The sequence below is a fragment of the Helianthus annuus genome, chromosome 3, assembly GCF_002127325.2.
Source record: "Helianthus annuus cultivar XRQ/B chromosome 3, HanXRQr2.0-SUNRISE, whole genome shotgun sequence".
Lineage (NCBI taxonomy): Eukaryota > Viridiplantae > Streptophyta > Magnoliopsida > Asterales > Asteraceae > Helianthus > Helianthus annuus.
Window position 1 is genome coordinate 27,065,415 of NC_035435.2, and position 9,384 is coordinate 27,074,798.

Below are 9,384 nucleotides of genomic sequence, written 5' to 3' on the forward strand. Positions count from 1 at the left end.
GGGCATTGTTCTCAAGGATCTTAAGGACAGGATACTACTGGCCAACTATGAAAAGGGATGCTGTGGAGAATGCTAAGAAGTGTGATCCTTGTCAAAGACACAGCAATATCCTTCATCAGCCGCTGAATTTCTACATCCTATCCTATCCTCTTGGCCATTTATGAGATGGAGGATGGATATAGTTGGCAAGCTCCCTAAGGCACCTGGTGGAAAAGTATTCATGCTTGCTATGACTGACTACTTCTCCAAATGGATAGAGGCTGAAGCTTTTGCCCAAGTCAGAGAAAAGGAAGTTATATCCTTTATTAAAAGAAACATCATAACTAGATTTGGCATTCCTTCTGAAATTGTATGTGATAATGGTTCCCAATTTATTGGGAGCAGGACTACTAACTTTTGTGACAGCTGGGGGATTAAGATGAAACATCAACACCAGTCCACCCACAAGCCAATGGTCAAGCAGAATCATCCAACAAGATCATCATCAATAATCTGAAGAAGAAACTTGGATCCAAGAAGGGGAAATGGGCAGAGGAATTGCCTTATGTGCTTTGGGCTGATAGGACAACTCCCAAGAATGCTACTGGTCAAACACCCTTCTCTTTAGTGTTTGGGGCAGAAGCAGTGATCCCAACAGAAATGGTGGTTCCAACTGCTAGAACAAGTACTCGTGATCCTGAAGGAAATGCTGCAAACTTGGCTCAGGACTTGGATACTATTGAGGAAATCAGGGATCTGGCTAGGATAAGGATGGCGAGCTACCAACAAAGAATGGCTAGTGCTTACAACAAAAATGTCAGAATAAGGAAATTCCAAGTGGGGGATATGTATTGAGAAAAGCATTCCAAATACCATCAATCCTGCTGACGGGAAATTAGCACCAAAGTGGGAAGGCCCTTACTTGATTGAAGCTGAAGCAGGAAAGGGGGCATATAGATTGCTAACCATGGAAGGAAATTTGTTACCTAGAGCCTGGAATGCTGTTCACTTAAAGAAATATTTCATGTGAACAGGATCCTCCTGGCACATATGATCCTTACATTGAAAGCATCCTCGAAGGATCCCGATGATGTCAATGATCTTTACTCTGGTAATATCCTAATCCTAAACTATTCCATTTTCTTATTTTTACCTAAGGATAAGGATCATGTATCCTTCATCCTCCTCTCACGAGAATTTGAGTTCTGATAGTCCAGGTATCCTCAGCATATTATTGATAGTCTTCAAAAGCATCTCAGATCCTTGGGTTCAACCCCAGTTATCCTTGGGCTTATCCCCAGTTTTCGCCTGTAGCGCACGATGATCCTGGTATAGTTCATGTCTTTGGGACCAGTACCCACTCCAGGGGCTGATAACCTCATCGTACTGGCTATGCCTAGGATCCTACGTATAATGGTAGACGTACCATACATCCGTTCCTAAGGTTTCTAACGTTTTCACGTTAGCTAAGGTTTTGGCATTTTCATGTCACTAAGTATGGATAGTCGCCAGTAAGGGCCATACTCCAGTTTACATACGATCCTTGGGCTTGTCCCCAGTTATCCTTCGGGCTTGTCCCCAGTTATCCTTCGGGCTTGTCCCCAGTTATCCTTCGGGCTTGTCCCCAGTTATCCTTGCGCTTGTCCCCAGTTATCCTTTGGGCTTGTCCCCAGTTACTAACTTATCTTTTATATTGGCTTAGTCCCAAGTTATATTCCATTTTTTCAGGTTTTCGAAGTTAAACAATTAAGGATCCTTAATCCTTATTATCCATTAAAGTTTTACTTATGGTTATCCTGATTAAAGGTTAGGATCCTAACTTGGATCCTCAGGTATGATCCTTAACTATTTTTAATTTCATTCATTATTCATTTGAATAACCCTTAGACCTTGACAACTGAACCTATGATCCTTAAAATAAACTACTTTGAAAATTTTCGATTATAGGATATTTGATCCAGGATCATATCCTAAATTTCTTAAACATAATTTGCTCAACTTTTCTTACTCAAACAAACATGTATCAAAACAATTGGAAATTAAAAGGATAACAATACGAGATAAGCCAAAAAGATTAGAGTTATTTTATTAACAAAGGTTTGAAACCCTTCAAAGTTGTCAAAATTGCCAACCCACGTTTCTACCAGCAAAACGTGGCCCGTCCACATGGGTTGGCAAAGGGTGTCCATTGTTTGCGCGGTCATAGCATGCAGGTAAATAAAAGGCGGCAGGATCACAATGGCTTCATCCCCCAAACAGAGGATCCCTCCACCATTTGCAATCCTACCTTTGTCTGAAGGATCCTGGATCCTTAATCCTAAAACTATTGTTCAAAGTTACAGACCATAATTGTTTAAAAATATCAACAACCACAAAAAAATTGGGCTCCGGCTATGTCTAGAAGTTTCCTTCATCGCCCAATCTTGCAGCTCAAGCCTTCGCTGCACCATCACCACCAGCTCCACTTGCCTCTCCACCCTGATCCTTGCCAGCATCACCACCTTCAAGCATCGAAATCTCCTCAGCCTCCTCATCATCCTCCAACTCTGCCAGCCTCGCCTTCCAGCCCTCAACGTCCCATGTGCTCTTGTCGAAGGCAGGATCATGAGCCTCCGCAGCCATCTGCAGCTGGATCTTATACATGGTTATCGCAGCAGAGACCTTGGCATCCTGGGTGATATCATGCTTCTCATAATCAAAGTTGATCAGCATTTTGGCAGCTTCATCCTTGGTAGCCCGGAGCTCCTTCTCAAGATCAGCAATCTTGAGATCCTTCAGCACACCCATCTGTTGGAGGTCAGCAATTTGGCGATCTTGATCCTCGACGTGGCCAACATAAGTCTCTATTTCAGCAAATTTCTGCAAGGAAAACAAGGCATAACGTCAGAAACAAGTGATGCTCAAAACTGTCAGGATAACAAACAGGGCAGTGATCCTTACCTCGTTGAAGTAGTCCAGAAACTGTTGGCGGAGCAGGGGCAGGCCTTGTAAATCCTCAGGGGCCTTTCTCTTCTTTCCTTTACCCCTAATAGGTGCTTTAGGGGCTGAAGCAGTTGGGCTAGCAGCAGGAGTCTTCTTCCTTGCAGATTTGACATTAGCAAGATCATCAATGCCAAACTTTGAGGCAGACTTAGAAGATTTTCCAGCACCTACACAACCAAATAAGATAAGTATTCTAATTAAATTTAAAATCCTACACAGAATTACCTTTATAAATGAGGAATACTTACTTGACATTGTGGCAGAGGCAGAGGATACTTCTTGAGAATCCTGGGTGGCAACTGGAAAAGTCCTTATCTCCGGATCAAGTTTCTTAAAGGCCAAGAATCTCTCTTTTGCAGCAGGAGTCAACTTAAGATGAGCAACAGATATAGCTGCACAAAAAACAAGAAAATATAGTGATCCTCATCCTAAGGAACAGGTCTTATGATGATCCTTCCAGGATCCTCTATCCTACCATGAGTAGCCCACTCTTTGGGCAGATCCTTCCCATCAGGGATGGTATCTCTCCTAACAAAAAAGAACCGTCGCTTCCAGTTCGTGTCGTTCTTGGTAACTTTGAAGACAGGGTGATCCTCCCCAGCTTTTCGCTTAAACAAATAGCGATGGGATCCGAAAGTGGTAAGATCATACATCTCAGCCAGCTCCACCATACCAAGGTCTATCCCCTCTTGTTCAATGATCCTCTCAAGGGTGTATAACACCCTCCAGATCATGGGCATAGCCTGGATATAGCAGATGCCGGTGAGAGAGAAAAAGGATTGAGTGAACTGCGGGAAAGGATACGAATATCCTATCAAGAACGGAGTAACCGGGAAAGCTACCCAAGTATCAGAAATAAAATCACTCAAAGCAGTGGGGGTAAAAGATTTTGAAAAGGGTGTTCGTCGGAAAGCAATGACGAATTTTGTCGATCTGAGAGTCGGTAAAACAACACCTCTCAGTGGGAGAATCCTTGATGATCCCTTGACCCTTCAAGGGACTGTTCTTCTTAGGATCCTTGTGCGGGGAGTTCCGGAGCAACATCTTTTCAAGACGATAGAAAGAAAAGAAAAACAGAGCAAGCAAGGTAGAAGGAGAAGGGGAATACCTGTTCAATTCTCAGATCGCGGTTATAAAGGGAAGAGTTCTCGAATTTAAATGCAAACGATCCTATCCCTATTTCTATTTATAATGATGATTTGTGCAGGGCTGTCATCTCCATGACGTCAGATCGCAACGGATAGTTCCATTGTAACGGCTATATATCCGTTAAGTCAGTTAGAGATAAGACCGGCAAAATATAACTCGTTTATATTAGATAAATACTCCTTATATTTTGGGGGCAATTGTTAGGACTGGATTTTTATGACTTATGATCCTTACATGTGATCCTTACATGTGATCCTAACCAGTGATCATTGTTTCTTTTGGCAGATAGTGATCCTCAGAAGAGTTCCAGGATCAGGATCACGGAGCATCCTAGGGATCCTCATACTAATGATTGTTCTCTTTGAATTTAATGTTATCTTGCAGGATATTCGAGTAGGATCCGCTCTTAGCAACATAAACAAGGAACTCGTCACAACAACTTTGGCATATGCATAATCAAAGATGGACGTTGTGGACGATATGGAAACTCAGCAAATTTAAGGGCGATAATTTAGGGCTAGAATTACTTCTATTCTTGAAGGGGTAACGAGCTAATAGTTAGGTTATTTACCTAAAATACGACCAACACACTTGTATAAGTAGCACTCTTCAACATTCGAAGACACAACACATTTCTCACACGCTTTGACACAACGATACTATAGTGATCCTTGTACTTAGCTCGTTACCATCCGAAGTTGTAAAAATATTGTTTGTTATATTGAAGCTTGGTGATCGGTAGTTGCCATCACCCGAGGTTTTTTATGCCGGAGATCATTCATTGATCAAGGGTTTTTTCCTCGTATAAATCCTTGTGTCACTGTGCATTTTACATTTAAGTGATCCTTCACTTTGTTTCATCATACCAAGCATCATTCCCCGTTTACATAAAGTTTGGTTGCATTATCTTTAAGTGATTTTTGACCAAAACAATATTGAGGACCAATTGACTAACTTTTTGAAATGCAGGATGTCAACATTCGCGTGGAAGCACGAGGATATGACAGGTATTTCCAAGGATGTTATACCTCACAAGCTTGGTATTGACAGGTCATTCAAGCCTGTCCAACAGAAAAGAAGGAAATTTGCTCCAGAACGAAATGCAATTATTCAAGAAGAAGTAGACAGATTATTGAAGTAAAAAATGATCAGAGAAGTCAAGTTTCCAAGGTGGTTAGCAAATGTAGTGGTGGTACAGAAGAAAAACGGGAAATGGAGAGTTTGTGTAGATTACACAGACTTAAACAAGGCTTGTCCAAAAGACCCATTTCCTCTTCCTCATATTGACTCAATGGTAGATGCTACTGCCGGCCATGAAATGTTAACCTTCATGGATGCATCCTCAGGATTTCAGCAGATCCAGATGGAACCTTCAGACCAGGAGGATACTGCCTTCATGACACGAACATGTATTTATTGTTATACTGCTATGCCTTTTGGTTTGAAAAATGCAGGTGCAACGTATCAAAGATTGGTAAACATGATGTTCAAAGACAAACTGGGGAACACTATGGAGGTGTACATCGATGACATGGTAGTTGTTTTGGTCAAAAATCTAATAGGGATAATGCAACCAAACTCTTAGTTACGGGGAATGATGCTTGAAATGAAGATCAATGATAAGGATCACTTTAATGTAAATTACACAAATGACACAAGGATTTATACGAGGAAAAAGCCCTTGATCAATGAATAATCTCCGGCACAAAGAACCTCGGGTGATGGAAACTACCGATCACCAAGCTAAAATAAATCAATAAATGTTTACAACTTCGGATAGTGCCGAGCTAGGTACAAGGATCACTATGGTTAAATGTGTAAAAGTGTGTGAAAACTGTTAAGTGTTTGCCGAGAGCTTCAAGAGTGCAGTTGTACGAGAGTGTGTGTACCTGAAAATGGCTAAGTGTTCTAAAAATAGCTCGTCACCCCTTAAAAAATAGATGCTAACTAAGCTAACAAACTATCCGACTTCTGTGCCATGCTCCCACGTTCTCCATAACGTCCATTTCCAGTCAAACGTGTGCGAAATACCCGTGGAATATTCCATAGTAACATTGCCAAGACCAAGTCAAGCTTATTACTCCTGCAAAACAATACGAAACATAAACAAACAATCGTTAGTATGAGGATCCTTAGGGTGATCCATGATCCTGATCCTGAAGGTCTTCTGAGGATCACTATCTGTCACAGAAGTAAGGATCACTATTAGGATGACAAGTAAGGATCACTAATTGTTAGAAAATCCTCCCCTAACAGTAGTGAAATCTAAGAAGGCTGAGGATCATCTCCAGGATATTGAAGCAGCATTTGATATCCTGGATCAGTATAACATGAAGCTGAATCCTGCTAAGTGCCATTTTGGAGTGGGGGCAGGAAAGTTTCTAAGATATATGGTAACTAAAAGAGGGATAGAAGCAAGCCCGGAGCAGATTAAAGCTATCTTGGATATCAAGTCACCTTCAAATATGAAAGATGTTCAAAGATTAACAGGGCGAGTAGCAGCATTAAATAGATTTATATCAAGATCCTCGGAAAAATGCAAGGAATTCTACGATATCCTGAAGAAGAATAAGATATTCGAGTGGGGAGAAAAGCATGAAGCAGCCCTACAGGAATTAAAGCAATATCTTTCAACCGCACCTCTATTAATGAAGCCTGAGGATGGTGAACCATTATCCCTATATCTTGCAGTATCAGGGAATGCAGTAAGTGTTGTCCTTGTAAAGGATCATGAAGGTCAGCAGTATCATGTTTATTATGTTAGCAAATGTTTATTAGATGCTGAAACTAGATATTCTCATTTAGCAAAGTTGATATTGGCCTTAGTTATGGCATCAACAAAGCTTAGACATTACTTTGAGACACATAGGATTCATGTTAAAACCAATTATCCTGTTAAAAATGTGCTTAGAAAACCTGAGATGTCAGGTAGAATGGCTAAGTGGTCAGTAAAGTTAAGTGCCTATGATCTAGTGTACGAACCTAGAAATGCCATAAAATCTCAGGCTTTAGCTGACTTTGTGGCTGATTTCAGTAGTGATATTCAAAATGAAGTGGACCTAGAAGTACAACAACTGGGAGAAACCTTAGAATCCTGGACATTATATACTGATGGTGCATCTAATGTTAGAGGAGTAGGATTGGGTATACTACTAAAATCGCCACAGGGGACATAGTACCCCAGGCTATTAGATGTGAATTTCCTGCCACTAATAATGAAGCAGAATATGAGGCTTTGATTGCAGGATTAGAATTGGCTAAGAACATGAATATTAAAAGTTTACAAGTATATGTTGACTCCTTGTTAATCACTAATCATTTTAATGGATCCTATGCAGTTAAAGGTGAGAAGTTAATCGAATATCTCGATATTCTCAAAAAATTAGCAGGATATTTCGATGTTTTTACACTTGAACAGGTACCAAGAGAGGATAATGCTGAAGCGGATGCCTTGGCAAACTTAGGATCATCAGTCAGGATACCGGAGGGAACCCAAATACCGATACTTCATATCCTGTATCCTGCCATGGGTCCCTTCAAAGCTCAGGATAAAGAGGTAACAAGCATTCAGGATCCTGGTCCTGATCCTGAGAAGGATACTGGATCCTGGATGACTCCAATCATAAGATATCTCAAGGAAGGACACATTCCTGAAGACGAAAATCCTAAGGCATTTAGGATGAAGGTATCACGATTCACCATTATAAATAATATTTTGTATAAGAAATCTCTTGCAGGTCCATACCTAAGATGCTTGAAGGATCCTGAGGCCATGGAAGTGCTTCAGGATATACACGAAGGGGATTGTGGTAACCATACTGGGGGCAGATCTTTATTCTCAAAAGTGTTGAGAACATGATACTATTGGTCGACAATGAAGAAAGATGCTGCAGAATAGGCTCGAAGATGTGATGCATGTCAGAGGCATAGCAACATATTGCATCAACCGGCTGAACCATTATATCCTATAGCTTCCCCTTGGCCATTCATGAAGTGGGGAATGGACATAGTAGGAAAGTTGCCAAAAGCTCCAGGAGGAAAAGTTTTTATGCTAGCAATGACCGACTATTTTTCTAAATGGGTTGAAGCTGAAGCATTTGTCCAAGTTAGAGACCAAGAAGTAGTATCCTTCATAAAGAGAAATATCCTGACCAGGTTTGGAGTACCAGCCGAGATAATCTGTGACAATGGTTCTCAGTTCATAAGCAAGAGGACTACTGACTTTTGCAAAAGTTGGGGAATCAAAATGATCACATCTACTCCAGTACATCCTCAAGCAAATGGGCAAGCAGAATCCTCAAACAAGATAATAGTCAACAACCTGAAAAAGAGATTAGGAGCTAAAAAAAGAAGATGGGCAAAAGAACTACCCTTTGTTTTGTGGGCTGATAGAACAACAATAAAGAGTGCAACTGGCCAAACCCCTTTCTCCTTAGTATTTGAAGCAGAAGCGGTGATTCCAACAGAAATGGTGATACCTACGACAAGATCCAATCTCCAGGATCCTGGGCAGAATCCTGATGCAATGTGCCAAGAATTAGATATTGTGGATGAAACAAGAGATCCAGCAAAGCTAAGGATGGCAGCATATCAACAGAGGATATCTAGAGCATACAACAAGAATATAAGGACTAGAAGGTTCGAAGTCGGAGATTTGGTGTTAAGGAAAGATTTTCAGAATACTACGAATCCTGCTGATGGAAAGTTGGCTCCAAAGTGGGAAGGACCCTATGAGATTGAATTGGAATCCGGAAAGGGAGCATACCAACTTAAGAAATGGAGGGGGGTATACTACCAAGATCCTGGAATGCTATACATCTCAAAGCCTATTTCAAGTGAGTTTAGAATTTAATTTCTAACTCAAGATGGTATGAATTCTGTCTCTTTTAAATATAATTTATTTTATTTGAACCCAATACTAACTTAAGAATCGGAGGGGTGTTAGCCAAGCTAACACCCACCATAGTTTAAGGTTGTTTTGCAGAATATGCTTCGGGATATAGCTTCAGGATACACACTCAGGATACTTTGAAAGATTAGAGGATTGACCCCCTCTCTCACGTTTAAGGGATCCTGATCCCTTCACAGGTTTAAAGGTATTCACCTTTCTCACAAATTGGGTTTAAACACCCCGCCTGGAGCGCAAGTTATCCAGGGATAGTTCAAGGTGGCGGGACCAGTTCATGTAAAAGTGGCTGACAATTTCGTTACTGTTGGCTATACCCTGGATCCTTAAGGTATATGAGGATTGATCACCCTCTCTCGCGAAAGGGT